General features: G+C 38.4%; 1 long non-coding RNA gene across 1 annotated transcript; it reads left to right on the forward strand.

The window, feature by feature from the left end:
• Positions 1-5,800: 5,800 nt before the first annotated feature.
• Positions 5,801-9,432, forward strand: LOC143416024 (uncharacterized). The gene is made up of 8 exons (XR_013096451.1): positions 5,801-5,998; positions 6,719-6,758; positions 6,905-6,951; positions 7,264-7,308; positions 8,148-8,177; positions 8,631-8,699; positions 8,906-8,980; positions 9,376-9,432. It is a non-coding gene; the product is annotated as an uncharacterized LOC143416024 (long non-coding RNA).
• Positions 9,433-16,385: the final 6,953 nt, after the last annotated feature.

Here is a 16,385-nt window from a genome sequence, read left to right on the forward strand (position 1 = left end):
CACCAACATCACTGTACTGGAAAGACTGTGCTGCCATGGTCAGAGATGAACTGGTACTAAAATGTAAGGCAGCTGATGTGTGTGGCCTTAGCAGCACAAATGCATCACGGCTGCAACGCTGCAGTGTGTTTAAACATTTGAACATTTCTGTGGCTTCAAACCAGCAGCTGCTCTGTACTCAGTCGTGTTTGTGTGTCTGTCAAAGTGATTGTTGTCTTTAAAAAGCCTTTTGTGTTGAGTTTTGTGAGCAGTGCCGAGCTTCTCTGTAGTCTAAGCTGAGTCGATATATTTGATTCCATGTTTGGTGTGATTTTCAAAGTCAGCAGCAGCAAACCCATACGGTAAAAAAATACATTTTTCCTGGCCAAAATATATTTCAAATATATGGTAAATATATTTTGTATTTGTGATGCTCCAAAAAAATATATTTTTGAAATTGAAAATATATTTCTTTCAAACCAAAATACATTTCAAAACATATTTTAGGGTGAAGAAAATACATTTCCAACCTTACAGTAGAATGTATATCAAAGTATCCTTTATTTAAAATATATTTAGTGCAATAATGATGATAATGATAACAATACTAAAAGTAACATGTTTTATGCACATCTGCAAAAAACAGTTGGATTCAAACAAAACAGAGTCAAAGGTCTATCACGAATTAGGTTGTTTATTCATTTGCTTACAGTATTTCACATTACACAATATCTCACTATAATGTAGCGTTCATTGACTTTGAAATTATCTGTCAGTGATACAGTAAACAAGATACAACAACTGCTATGTACACTTTAGTTTTTGACAATATATACAATTTAGTACTTAAAGGAACACACTCCACTGTTTTGGAAATAGGCTCATTCTCCATCTCCCTCAGAGTTAAAAATGCAGCGTCTTCTTTTTTTATTTTTTATTTTTTATTTTTTATTTTTTTTCCTAAATGACATCAGAAACAGCAGTATGCAACATTACGTGATGGCAGAGCTTCAGTTCATCCTTTGTCATTTTTTTTTTTTTTTTTTTTTTAAAATAAATAGGACAGGGGGAATGAATGAGAGAAAGAGGGGGAGAGAAAGAAAGAAAACCAAAGGGGAGAAGAGACGGTGAGAAGGGGGGGGGAAGAGAGAGAAGAAAAAAAAAGAACTCCTGGGTCACCTGTATGGAGAAAAAAAAAAAAAAAAACAAACAAAAAAACAAACAAACAGAGGAGACAGCAAACAACAACGAGCAACATAATAATAGAGAAAACAAAGCACCATCACAATAAACTAGCTAGTCATAGATATCAATATTTACTAAATAATAAACGATATTGTGCAGCACGCAAGATAGACAGCGCACAGTGTGCTTTGAGGCAGCAGCCAAGAAAGCTTTAGTCCGCGTCTGTGAATACCCATGTGTGCATACCTGTGTGGATCAGCATGCTTGCATTCCAAAGGTTTCTCCATGTAATGATCTGCTAGGGAGTGTGGGGGGGCCACAGCCCCGTCCTCCAGGGTGTGAAGCAGGTATGGAGGAGATCAAAACTCCAGACATCCAGAGGCCCCCAGAACACAAGAGACCATGGAAGACCAACAGAGGGGCAGCCGCGCCACTGTCCCAGTAAGAGCTGAGGAGAGTCCCAGATGCAGCGTCTTCTTTCTAGATCCGTACGTTAATAGGGCTCTGGAGCGTGATCTTACGGGATGGGGCGTAGCCAGGATTTTTGGTCAAGGCGCCATATTAGCAGGCCAAACAAATGCTTGCTGTGTGGTCGGTTGTAATGTTAGATTGCACTACCGACAAAGGAATAAGCTTGAAAACAGGCTCTCTTTTCATTGTTTCCTCACCTGGAAACATCATGAGGGAGCTTATGTGTTGGATGTTACCAAAAGAAGGCGTCTAGCCTGGATAGCAGCTGCGAGACGAGCTGATATTCAGTTCTCTACCAGCCACAGATATCTGTTGGTGTGCTCCAGTATTTTCATTCAGGTAAGTTCTAAATAAGTTCATATTATTCTTTATAGCCTGTTAATTTTATTTTCAATGCGCTCTGAGATCATAGCACAAACTTAGAACAAACATGCAGAACTACCTTCTATTTATAGAGTTGCTAATTATTTGGCATTATTGCAACAAACCAGCCTATGAAATGAATGAAACAAATCCTGACTGGGTTCCAACACTACACATGGGGCACTACGAAATCCCTGCTTCAAACTACATGCTACATACCACCATGCCAATCAGATTACTTCTTCCATGTGAGGGTAAAAAGGTGACCTTCCTGGATAAGATGGCAAAGGTTTGCTGCGTTTTGGTGAACATGTGCCCCAGTGTGGTAGTAAAACCAGGGAAAAATGCTCTTGTTAAATACTCTTAAGTCTTGTGCTGTTTATGTAGTGATAAGTTTTTTGTTTTTTTTTTCCTTTTTTCTCTTCTTTTTTTTTTTCTCCTTCTCTTTTTACAGTTGCAGAAACATATAGGTGATTGCTGTAACGTATGTTTTAATGTTGAAATTAAAGCAGCCTTTTTTCCGTTAAAAGGTTCTTTGTGAGGATCAATCCAGACATGGGAACAAAATGCCCTGCAAAACTTGGTACAAGCCGCAAGACAGGTCGTGTGGTAAAGAGGAAGGTTACAAGAATCAGCCCTCGGATCACCACCTTCCTCCAGCGGCTCTCTGAGTTTGAATGGAGGACTTCCAACTAGGTAAGAACAGAGATGATAATATCTTTTACATAGCTGATAATTATATACATACTGTACACACATCCATACAACAGTATGAATGATCTCAGACAGATGTGAACAAGTGAATAACCTGAGCAAACATGAATATTGATGATGTGTCTTTGACAGGTGGTGATAAAGACTACGCTGAACCCGACCATCCTGGTAACGGAAATCTAAATCCCATGTCACATTCTATTTCCTGGGACCCACTGATAATTATTACATTTTGTAAATGAGTTTTGTTTTACAATTGTAATAGTTTATTTAATGTTCATGCTGGTGGGTTTGTCCTGTTTTTAGTGGAATGAAAAACTGTTTTTCTTAAAAAAATCAGACAGAAAGGTGAAGGACTGTGTAGTTTTCATGTACGCTTCTATTTATTTTGGTTATTGGCATTGTTTTTATTCAGTTTAAAAATGTTTTTCTTGTTAAAAAAAAAATCAACAATAAATGTTGGTTTAATTCACTATTCTGAGACTACTTTATTTTTTATTTTTTTGTCCCGTTTGGATCTATAGCCATCAGAATTGTTGTCTTAAGGCCAAGAAAGATGCCAAGCGGATTTATTTTACCAAGTGGATCATCATGGCCTTGCCATATTGGTCCATTTGATTGACCTTTATTATAATTATGAATTTATTTTATTTTCAGTTGCAAACGGGACAGACATAACTGTGGGACAGGACAGGGGGAAAGAATGAAAGAAAGAGAGGGAGAGAAAGAAAGAAAACCAAAGGGGGGAAGAGACGGTGAGAAGGGGGGAAGAGAGAAAAAAAAACAAATAACAAATAAAAAACTTCTGGGTCACCTGTATGGAGAAAAAAAAAACAGAGGAGAAAGCAAACAACAAAGAGCAACATAATAATAGAAAAAAAAGCACCATCACAATAAACTAGCTAGCCATAGATATCAATATTTACTAAATAATAAACGATATTGTGCAGCACGCAGGATAGACAGCGCACAGTGTGCTTTGAGGCAGCAGCCAAGAAAGCTGTAGTCCGCGTCTGTGAACACTCGTGTGTACACCTGTGTGCATACCTGTGTGGATCAGCATGCTTGCATTCCAAAGGTTTTTCCATGTGATAAGTGATAAGTTTTCAAAAGAGACAGTAAATTACAGAATGCTAGTAGTGGGTGATATTATACAAATGCTGTCATGATTTTATGTGAACATTTTGTCATTTGTAAACTATACATAACATTTTTTCTACATTGTAACTGATGTGATGTTCGACAAAGTGCTTTTAATTAAAAATAGGCAAACATTTCTTTGTTTCTTTATTCAACTTTTGAACAGTGGTATTTAGTAAGTACATATTCAGTAAATGCAAAGTATTTACATGGCCCCCTAAATTAAAACACTATGGGTTATTCAGAACAGAACTATGCTTGGAAAAATATTGTCCCATCAGTTGATCCAACTCCTCCACAGTAGCAGGTGGAACTTTTCTTTTTTGAGGATGGCTCCTTTTACCTGTCACTACAGATGGTCTGTCTATGTTTTGATCAAGAGCCTTTTTTTGGGCAGCTGAAGAGGAGAAGTCTATCTTATGGCCAACCTCTGGCTGTATCTTGGTCATATTACCCAGCAAAACCCAGTATGCAGGTTCATCTGTAACAGTCCTTGTGCCACAGATCCTCACTGTTGCTTCTACATTAAACAGAAGAGCAGTGACATGGCTGCAAGTCTCCACGACTCTAGCCATACAGCTGCAGTGGGCGGCTTCAACCTTCCCTGTGATGCTCACAATGACCTGTGGCTGCAATGCTGCAATTCAGTCTTTAAGAGTGCAGGACCTGAAACACACACAGACAAAGTTCATTTAAAGACAAGAACTATGAGCCAAGGCCGACACAAATGTGTTTTATTTACTTTCAAATCCATTTATCATAAATGTAACAAATAAAGTGTTTTTATGTATCCATCTATAGAACGCTGCATGTTATATTCTAAATCTGCATGTTTCTTTTTAGAAACCTATCAGCAAAAAATGAACCTAAAGTATGTAATGCAAGGATGTAATCACTTTCAAGAGGGAGAAAACATAAAGTTCAACTTTAAGTGACAATTATGGACACCTAATATGACAAGCAGATTCTGCAGGTCATTAATCAATGTATAAAACTAAAACAGAATGTATTTTTAGTGACACAGGACACAAACAAGGAAGCAAGATGTGTAATTAGGATTATTTATAATAAATATGAATTAATTAGGGCAATTTCTTTAACCATAAAGAATAACTAAATCCTTCAGGACAATGTCACATCAATGCACTGAACTCACTATGTTATCCCTCTAACAGAGCCTCTACATGTTCTCACTGTAATTTCCCCCTCACGAATGAATTTTTGCTAGCACTAATTTGAATGCTGGGGGGAATCAAACGCATTTTACTCGCAGTACTCAAGCTGACTTACCTTTGCTTGAATGACGGCGTAATCACAACGTGGAGGCTTAAAAATAGCCAAATCTTGTACCCAGTCCTTGGTGAATTGGATGTGCGCCTCCAGAGATTTATAATTGCGAAATTGGTGCGCCGTGTATGCTCTGACTCCACAGACAAGGTATGAGAGTAGATCATGCTAAGTCAATAGCGGTTTGGTCTTCAGGGTTTCTACTCCACGGCTATATTTCATACGGGTCCACATTTCAACAATCAAGTACCGTCTCTTTGCATCTGGACAGAATCTGTCTCTATACCGTCATTTTCTTTTGAGCTACGTTTCAGAATGGTTCGTAGCAATCTTGTTTTGATTCGTGACCTGCCAAGATGGTGCTGCGCTCCCACAATGCATTGCGACATTACGTCAACTCCAAAGCCCTTTGCGTGCAGGAGTGTATGCGCATGCGCATTGCCACGGTGGTTTAAAAAATAAAGATATAATGAAAAGTAATTAATAAAAATTAAATATTTAAACATTCCCACAAATGTGCAATGAACGTGCAAAAACTCTCTTTAGTAGTTGTTGCTGTTTCTTTCTTTCTTCTTTTTTTTTTTTTTTTGAAAAATAACGACGTCTCTGAGGCGCGAAATCTGACAGCGAGAGGAACGGCCGGATACAGGAGATGGGAAGAAACAAGCCGATTATGTTCGCGTTAATTAAGTGGTTGGAAGATGTAAAATTCTCAATTCTGCCAACTGAACATATACGAGATTTTAATGAGGATGAATAATTAGCCGGCATGGAGGAAACGGACCTTTATTTCGTGGAGTGGCGACAAGAAGCCAAGGCGGGTGGCCAGTCTAAGAAGCCTCCATCATCAAGCTAGCAGGTGCCTTTTCCCATATAATATTACTTTATTCTCGTGTATTTGGAACGGAAGCGTAGAGCTGCCACCCAGGCAAAAGAGAAATATAAGTATATCACGTTATAACGTGAAAAGTTTATCGTTCTAACAATATACTATCATGTTTGAACAACATGTTTGAACAACATTGTACGAAAAATGTACATAATTATCACGTCCGTACAATATTGTGCGAACGTGACAATTATGTATATTATAATAATGTGATATTATATTATACCAGTGGTTCTTAACCTGGGTTCGATTGAACCCTAGGGGTTCGGTGAGTTGGTCTCAGGGGTTCGGCAGAGCCTCCGCTGTGACGTGCACGGCTCATTTTGTGCACCAGTAAAAAACATATCTACGTCTAATTTGAAAAAAAAAAAACACACTTTATTTTTCACTAAAGAGGGGTTCAATGAATGCGCATATGAAACTGGTGGGGTTCGGTACCTCCAACAAGGTTAAGAACCACTGTATTATACAAACATGAAAAGCATAATGTTAGAACAATAAACATTTCACGTCATAACGTGATACAGCTCTATTTTTCTTTTGCCTGGGTGGCAGCTCCACGCTTCCATAATTTGGTAATCAAAATATGTAACTTAATTAATTATATTGTGACGTACTTTTGCCTTTTCTTATTATTCTGCCTTCTCAATAACTATCAAAGCCTATTCACATTTAATTTGGCTTTCACAGAAATCCTACCTCTCCTTCTGGCTACAGAGTACTTACCAAGGTTAGAAACAAAGAACAGTTATGCTTTATTAATGTTCGCTAATTACAATGTTCCACATTTCCTTGCTTTTTAAGTCATTTTTAGGCTTTTTAGAGTTTTTGTTTTTTATTTTTTTTAGCAGTAATGTTTCTGCCTATTTATTTCAGCCCATGAAATCGAATGCAGATCTTCCTAATGTGAGATTTACATAAATGTAAGTAATTTTGTTTGTCATTGTCATTAATGTTGTTGCTGTTGTTGTTTTTGTGCAGTTTGCAATCATATAAACCTAGCAAACATCAGTCAGCACAGTGACTAACCTAAACAGATTCTTGCTTTATTCACATATATTATATGTAATTATATATACCTGCACATTGTACCTAGGGTTGCAGCCACTTGGCCCCACCCCATTGTTGTGACAGCCCTGATTGTACTTATACACTGCATCTGAACAGGGAACAGTCTGCCACATTAATGTATTTTTAAGTGACTTGTTTGTAATACATGAATTTGTTTCTTACAGATGTCAAAGTCTCAACCTCATGCTGCCCTCCCCCATCCTCCTAAAGTAAGTATTTGTTGTTGTGGTTTTTTATGCAGTGTCTGTGTCACATGCTAATCATAATTATTGAAATAACTGTTTTCTAACAGATTTTCCAAAACACTAGTTATGTTTGTTGTCATTCAGACCAATACTACTGCTTAGACATTGTTTAGTGGTCATGCATGTTTGACAAGCTCGTTATGATACCAAAACAGTAGGCCTATCACAATAATCGATATATCGACTTAACACACAATACATGTACATGACCTCAATAATTGTTGATGATGTAATTTATCCGCCATTATATTTACAAAAATAAAATATAATGATAACAAAACAATAACATTAAATATCATTGTTTTCTATTTGTTAGAAAACTTACTATTTATTCAAGTTTTTAAGGTATCTAATATTTTGATTCCTAATTTCAATGATCTAAATACTTTAAGAATTAGATGTTGGTTTGTCAATTGAAAGTGTGTAGATCTTGCATTATTATGGTGTTATATTATGATTATACATTCAAAGACATAAAATGGTCTTAAAATGACAATGACATAACTTGTCGCAATTGTTTATGGGGCAATATACCGACCAACAAAAAGTCGTTATCGTAACAGGCCTTCAAAACAGACGGTTTTATGATTGATAAATTCAAAAAATAAATACATTTAATTTCTCTGAGATTCTCTAATATTCAGTTACAGTTCACAACACAGCTACCCGTACATGCAGTATTATACTGTAAATATAAATCTCTGCATTTAGCATCCCACTAGAAGCGTCACAGTTACTGCCTCTTTTTTTTTTTTTTACAAATACCTGTACTATCACTAACACATTTACTGTTTTACTTTTAGCCTGTGGATACAAATGCAGATTTCCTTAATGTAAGTTGTGCATTTTAATTACATCATGTTATTTTTATTATTATTTATTTATTTATTTTATTTTACATTCAAATATTTCAAGCTTCTTGGTTAAAGAAGCTTGATTGCTAGTAGGTAAAGAATAGTTCACCTATAATTCATATTCCCAATTAATTTCTCACCTCTGATTGAATGCCTTTGTTTGTTTTCCTATAACAAAACATTTTTGCTGGATATATATGGTGAATTTATATGCATAGATACAGTCGTAGTGCTTGACACATGCAAACAGCAGTAGATGTACTAAAAAGGAAATAATTACAATCATGATGTTGATTGCTGATGTCAGTATATATATTTTAGAGGAATGTTTTGTTTTTCACCCAAAATAACTATATTGCTTCAGAAGAGATTTATTACCCTACCGGACTCTTATATATTGTTCTGTTTTTTGTTTGTTTTTGTTATTTTCAGGTTCAATGGTGCGTGTTCTTCTAATGGCCGCCTTCCCACTGGAGGTTTTGATCCACAGCAATTTAAAAGGTAATCAGCTTTGAAAGTCAGTTCAAATGGTTAGCTAATAGTACTTTAAAAAGCCTACAACTCTGTCACCAGTTTCTTTACCAAAAATTACCCATAAAAGTATCGCTCAATAGCATATATTGTAGTTCAAATGTTTAGTTGTACAAATATCAAATTTTTGGAAATCTAAAACTAGTCAAACACTCAAATGTTCATGCTTTTTATAGGAGGACAGAGCAAAACGGACATCGGCGCAGAGTGAAGAACTGCCCTTGATAAGGACACTATGACAGCCATATATAGTAAGTGAAGACTTTCTGTGTATCTAAAATTGCATACACCACAAGTAACTTACTTTGCAACCATTAAAATAGGTTGTAAAGTAAGTTACCAATACAAATAGGTGATGATGCATTGTAGTGGTTGGTCTCAGACAAAGAAGGTCAACAGATTTATGAATGCTGGAAGGTAAGGAGAGACGACCAAAAGGGGTGTTAGCATTACTGTAATGTGAACTGGATAGACTTCCCATCTAGGAAAAAAAAAGAGGTAAATTATGCGTAAAATATATCTGTATTAATATCTGTATCTGTATAAACAGAAATATCTGTTTGCTAAATGAAGCCAGCTAACATAAATCACATTTTTATTTTAACTCTGATAAAAGTAATAGAACTGTGACTTTTGTTTGTTACAGTGGCGGTAAGGAAGGGGTTTCCCAGCGTGTCCAGAAGGGCTTTGAGGATTGCAGTGAAAGCTGGGGGAACTGAGACTGTGTGTGTGTATATATATATATATATATATATATATATATATATATATATATATATATATATATATACACACATATATGTATATGTGTGTGTGTTTCTTTTAGAATGTTTAAGTATGTAATGAGAATAAACTTATAAAATGAATATTCCTTGCTTGATTGATATGCTATATGTATGTTTTAAACATCAAATAAAGATTTCTTTCAGATGTTACATGTGAATGTGTTTTCTTAGAAATATATGAAGGGTTAAATTTATATTTTTTTGAATGATTTTAAATACATTTAAATTGTATTTTGAAATATATTTTATTAATATATTTCAAAATATACAAAAAATGGCCAAAAAATATATGTGCTAAAATACATTTCAAAATATATAAATATATTTTAAAATGTATTTTAAAATATATTTATATATTTTAAAATACATTTTGAAATATATTTCAAAATGTATTTTGAAATATATTTCAAAATATACAAAAAATGGCCAAAAAATATATGTGCTAAAATACATTTTAAATATATAAATATATTTTAAAATGTATTTTAAAATATATTTTTTTACCGTATGGGCAAAGCTACACCAGAGGGTTGTGCTGTGTAACAGGTTGGTGCAGGTGGTGTTATCTACATTTGAACATTAGGCAACAGTCTCATGAAGACACTTTCTATTGTTCACTAAAGACCAACAATAACAGAGACAAAGGGAGAGCAGCAGAACTAGTGCTAACAATTAGCACTGCTAGCCTGCCCACCAACACCAGCTAATGTTCTAAAAACGATGATCAATGATTTTGCTGTAACGGCTCCAGCTGTCTGTGTCAGGGACACGTTGGAGATGAAGTGAGTGATCCAGTGACAAAGGTTTGGAAAGCTGCAGTCAGCTGAGACTAAAGGAGTCACCTGACCGAGAGACCAAATGTTTCACTGAGAACGTCCAGATGAACAGAATCAACCTTTGGGATAATCTGTTCCACACATCCATGTTTCACTTACTGCATTATATTTCCTCATTGCTGTGCACACAGGCCTGTGGCTTATAACCAACTCCAAGTTCAGACTCAGAGGCTGCTGAAGCTGTTTTCTGGAACAGAGACGTGTTGGATATAAAACCAACTCTTCTTTATGTGTCAGCACTGAGGAAAGGAGCAGCTTCGTTTCTAAGTGTATGAAGGACTGTAGCAGTGTGTGTGTGAGCTTTATTTCACAGACAGAACCATGTCAAAAACACAACTTCAGGTAAAAACAATACAAAATCAAAGAGTCTGATCAGAAGGATTAAACAGAGGAGTGTGGGACTGTTTTTAACAGACAGCAGGTTAAGCCAGGCTGGAGGAGTAAACTGAGCCTCGGTGTGAGCAGCAGTGTGTTTGACAGGAAGCTGAGATAAACAGTCTGGAGCCCATTTAGTGCTTCATATGAAAGTGTGAGGATTTGAAAGCAAATCTAAAATCAAGCAGGAGTCAGTGTGAGAATGATTTGTGCTTTTCCTCAGTCAGATGCTGGGAGTTTCAGTTCATCCATGTTCAGCGTGCTGTGCTTTGTGTAACAGGAGAATATGACAGTATAAATCAAGTCTTCATGTCACTGAAAGCCTCCACAGTCTGCTATGGAGGTGCATCAGTTTGGATTTACAAGAAGAACATTTCTTAAACCTGCCACAAGATGGCGCTCCAACAGAAGGGATGTCCACAGTGTAACACAGACACACACATACTGTGTGAATGTGTGAGTGAATGGGCTTTCAACACAAGGCTTCTGCTGCTACCTTTAATGACATAATTAGCTAACAAGAACAAACTGTTAATTACCACCAAAGAACGGCTCCAGATTTTAGCTGCTGACCATTTTGTGAAACGTTGATTACATCAGCTTATTGTTGATTTTTCAACCTTAATATCAGCTGCTTTAAAGGAGCCTCGTTCTCTGGCAGTAACACTTTTCTTCACTAGATGCAGTGCAGGCACAGTCTGTGTTTCTAAACTACACACTAATGTTCATTGTTGTGCAGCTAAATCCTCCCTCTGGATGGGAAGAATCCCTGTCAGGCTTCAAACACCTGGCTTGGTGTTCTGGAGCTAATGTGTCACCTGTGAGGACTCTGAGATGAACACACAGCAGACACTTCAGTTCTCCGTCTGTGTGTCCTCAGTTTCCCAGCATGCCTTGGCTGTGGTGGTGGAGGTGAATGAGGGGGAACATGCTGCTCTGTCAGCACTCAGGTTTCATACCTGGTGATCTCAGAGGACAAAGCGGCGTTACAGCAGCGCACGTTGATGAGACCTGATGCTCTGAACAGTTCAGACTTCAGCCTCACTCTGAGAAAACAAACGACTGACTGTCAGCAGCAACTACACCTGCTCCATCAGTGACGGAGAGAAGAACTGAGACTGAGAGACATACAGCTGCAGGTCAAAGGTCAGAAACGCCCGCTCTTTGTACGGGTCAGGAGTTAGTACTGCAGAGGTCAGAGGTCAGCTTGCTGACAAACCATTTGAAACAGTTTGGAGCTAAAAGCACAACAGCAGAGGAAAGAAGAGACACTGCAGAGATGATGCAAAATATTGTGTTTTGTTCTCAGCTGTCAAAAAGTGTAACACACGTGTTCCAGCACAGCCTTTGTGTACTTTCACTTCTCCATACTGTCCATTGGAAATCCTGTTTGTTACTTTTTGATTTCAGTCCATGTGTCCAAAGCAAACTTCTGTCCCACACTTTCTCTGCTGACTCTTCACCGATGCTCAGATGATCTCAGATGATTTCACCAGAACTCATCAAAATTCGGGCTCCACAGAAACCCAGACGTCACTAAACAAGCGTAACAAGCAAAGTGAAAACTGGTCGTTCAGCTTTATTGACCAAAGATAAGCTCACATGTCACCTCATGACACAGACACTTATTTCCACAGCATGCACGAGGACTGACAATAAGTGTCTATAAAGCCACTTCTATCTGCCACACCTGTGCTTCTGTCATGGTTGCTCTCCTCTCACTCTGTCATTTATCCACAGTCTGCCTCCCTCTGCTCCGTCAGCTGACGTCCTCTCTACACCACCTGCTGTGTTTTATCCTGCAAAAACACATTTAAGAAGCGTTGCACCGAGTAACGGGAGGAACTGCTATAAAATCCATTTAAAGGAGGTGGTGCTGAGTGCTGTGACTGGGGTCCCACCACTGACATCACGGGTGGAGGACATGTTGGAAAACTGCTACAAAGTGCTGTGCAGCCAGCAGAGCTTACAGTCTGTCCTGTGTGTCATACAGGCTCTCACACTTAGTGTTTCTGTGACACATTGAAGAGAAGTTTGTGTTGTTCACAGTTGTGCTTGTACTGAGTGACAGCTGACATGACCTAACAGGAATAATGTGTCTGTGCTGAATGAGAAGTAACACACAATGAAGTCTTGATGCATCTCAATCATCCAGGAAAGTGAGTCTGTTGCTTCTGTTCATCTGGACGCAGCGTTTTGTGGGAGAAACGTGTCGTCATCATCAGGTGACGTCTTCAGTCTCAGCTGCAGGTTTCAGTCTTACAAACAGGACATTTGCATAAAGACTGAAAGCAGCTGCAGGAACGATGGGCTGGGAGCTCCGTTCCTTCATCTTAATTATGCAGATTCTCAGGACCATTGATCAACAACCACTGATCCATGTCCATGAGTCCCATTCACAGAGATGTGGGAATGGCTGCAGTCACAGCATGTAAGATGGAAATAAATGAGAAGTATTTAGCTGAAGTGGATTTGATTTATGTTACTTCTTTTTTAACTTGTAGTTCTACATTGGAAGATTATTGTGATATTGAAATATAAAAATACATTTATATTCTATTATTTTCTCAAAATAAGCGTCACACTCGTGGAAGCCGGTGTAGCCGCCGAAACGCCTGCATTTATGGAGACTTTCAGCCCCAGGTAGGCCAGTTATGGATCTTGGGATCCACATTATGTCAGCAGCTGTTCTCCACCGTGAACTGTGTTCAAACAAACACGCTCACGCCTCACAGACGACAGCTTACAGTCCTGTAGAGATAAAGTGACTTCGTACAGCCCCGTCTTCAGTCTTGTGGAGATGATCTCGATGCTTTGGTGGATGTTACTAGCTCCTGTGCAGTATTTTGTAAAGACATGATTATACCCCGTAAGCGCGTTAAAATTTACGCTAACAATAAGCCATGGCTCACTAAAAGTGTCAAATCCTGTTTAAGGAAAAAGAGACAGGCCTTTAAAGAGGGGCTGTTACCGATTTTCAGACAGCTACCAAGGAAATGAAAATCGAGATGTTGAAAGCAAAACAGACAAAAACCTTCTTGAAAGCAAATTTGCTGCAAAAACTTTTGGGTCTGCCTGGACTTGTATGAAAACCATAGCAGGGTTTCAAAATCCCCAGAGCAGCAGTCAGGTCATTTTAGATGTTTTAATTCAGACAGAGATTTTCAAATGCTTTAAACATGTTTTCTGCTCGTTTTAGTTCTTCTGATTTCAGCGAGGATATTTGGGAACTGAAACAGAAACTGAGAGATACTCAGCACTTTATCATTGAACTCAGCGATGTTAAAAAGGCCTTTCATACAGTCAATGTGAACAAGAGCCAGGTCCTGATAATATTAGTGGCCGCCTAATTAAATCTTGTGCTGATGAACTCAGGCCTATATTTCAGGTTATTTTTAACAAATCCTTGCAAACACAACATGTGCCCTCTCTTTGCAAAGAAGCAGTCGTGGTTCCTGTCCCTAAATCTAAACGACTTCAGGCCTGTTGCCTCACTTCAGTTGTCATGAAAGTCTTTGAAAAAATCCTCAGAAATGTGATTATGAAGAGACTGAAGGTCAGCTGGATCCAATGCAGTTTGCATACAGGCCCAACAGAGGAGTGGAGGACGCACTTTTGACTTTACTAAATCTGATTCTTAAACATGTAGAGAGTAAAGGGACTTTTGCAAGACTTCTTTTCATTGATTTTTCTTCGGCTTTTAATACAACACAGCCCCATATTTTAATTAAAAGACTTTTAGAACAGTTTGAAATCAGGAAAAACCTGCTGGGCTGGATTTTAGATTTTCTAACTGACAGGTCACAAAGAGTGAGAATAAATGGGGTTCTGTCTGACCCAGTGTTCTCCTCCACAGGTTCTCCTCAAGGCTGCGTCCTATCGCCCTTATTATTCACTCTCTATACAAACATGTGTCAGGGCAGACATGAAAACAGGGTCATTATTAAATATGCAGATGACTCTGTTATTGTCAGCTTACTGAAAGAGGGTGAAACTAACCACGGCCCAGTCATTGATGACTTTGTTCAGTGGTGGGAGGAGTCTTATCTCCAGCTGAACATATCTAAAACAAAAGACATGGTTGTTGATTTTAGGAAACAGCAAAATGGGCACGGAGTCACTTTAATTAAAGGTCAGAAAATAGAGCAAGTACAATCATATAAATATCTTGGGACCATAATCAATGAAAAACTGAACTTTGATCAAAATTGCAAATCAGTTTGTAAAAAGTGTCACCAGCACCTTTATTGCCTTAGGAAACTTGTTCATTTCCACATTGACCAAAAAATGTTAACTTTGTTTTATCGTTCTTTTATTGAGTCTGTTTTATCCTTTTGTTTGGTGGCATGGTTCGGTCAGACCTCTGTCACAGAGAAAAACTCTCTGAATCAGATAGTGAGATGGTCCAGCCGTCTGATAGGTGAGCCACAGTCTTGTTTAGCCTCCCTGTACTCTGAGCAGGTACAGAGGATGGCTTTATCGATCCTTAAAAATGGTTCCCATCCTCTAAGGGGTGAATTTCAGCTTCTTCCCTCAGGACGGAGGTTTCTATTTCCGAGATGCAGGACAAAGCGTTATAAAAATAGCTTCAATCAATCAATCTTTATTTATAAAGCACTTTTCATACAGAGAAAATGTAGCACAAAGTGCTTTACACAGTTAAAAGCAGCCCACCCCACCCTCCAACTCACTCCCCACACTCTCAATACACATATATCCCCCCCACCCACACACACATACACACACGCGCACACTTAAAGAGTAAAAATTGGGCTGGGCTCGCATGAGCCAAGTGAGGAAACATTATAACAGAGAGCCGTCTGCACCGGGAGCCGGTCACAGACCGCAGCCTCCAGGCTGGGCACACAGCCGGAGGGAGGCAAAGGAGCCCCCCAACCAGGCTGAGAGGACCCCAGAGACCCAGCAGCCACGGTCAATAACAGCCCCGGTGCAGAGAGCGCCCTCCGAGGAAACACTGGAGATATGACACAATACGATGTATACAGGGTAAAATGATAAAATAAATAAGAACAGGATACAATATAAATATAAATATAAATAGAGTAAGAAGATTAAAAAATGAATAAGAATAAAATCAAGAAATATTAGGTAAATCCTAAATTAATAATAGAATAACAGGATAGAATAAATAAGCATAAAATAAATAAACGCTAAGTAAAAGCTAAATTTAAAAGGTGGTCTTGAGCCTGTTCTTAAAAACATGTACGTTCTCTGCGGCCCTGAGCTCCTCCGGCAGGCTGTTCCACAGACGAGGACCATACCACTGAAAAGCTGCCTCTCCATGAGTATGTGTCCTGACTTTAGGGACAATCAAAAGGCCAGCACCAGAGGACCTCAGGGTCCGCGAGGGTTCGTATGGTAAAAGGAGATCTGAGAGATAAGAAGGCCCGAGACCATTAAGACATTTAAAAACCGATAAAAGAACTTTAAAATCGATCCTGAAACACACGGGGAGCCAGTGCAGCGATTCTAAAACCGGTGTAATGTGGGCCCGCCCTCTGGTCTTCGTCAGCACACGAGCTGCCGAGTTTTGCAAGAGTTGTAAAGTTGAAATATTCTTCTTAGGAAGACCAGAGAGCAGGGCATTACAGTAATCAATGCGACTGGTAATAAAAGCATGCATCAGCATCTCCGTGTTG

Source organism: Maylandia zebra, unplaced genomic scaffold (genome assembly GCF_041146795.1).
Source record: "Maylandia zebra isolate NMK-2024a unplaced genomic scaffold, Mzebra_GT3a scaffold11, whole genome shotgun sequence".
NCBI classification, from domain to species: Eukaryota; Metazoa; Chordata; class Actinopteri; order Cichliformes; family Cichlidae; genus Maylandia; species Maylandia zebra.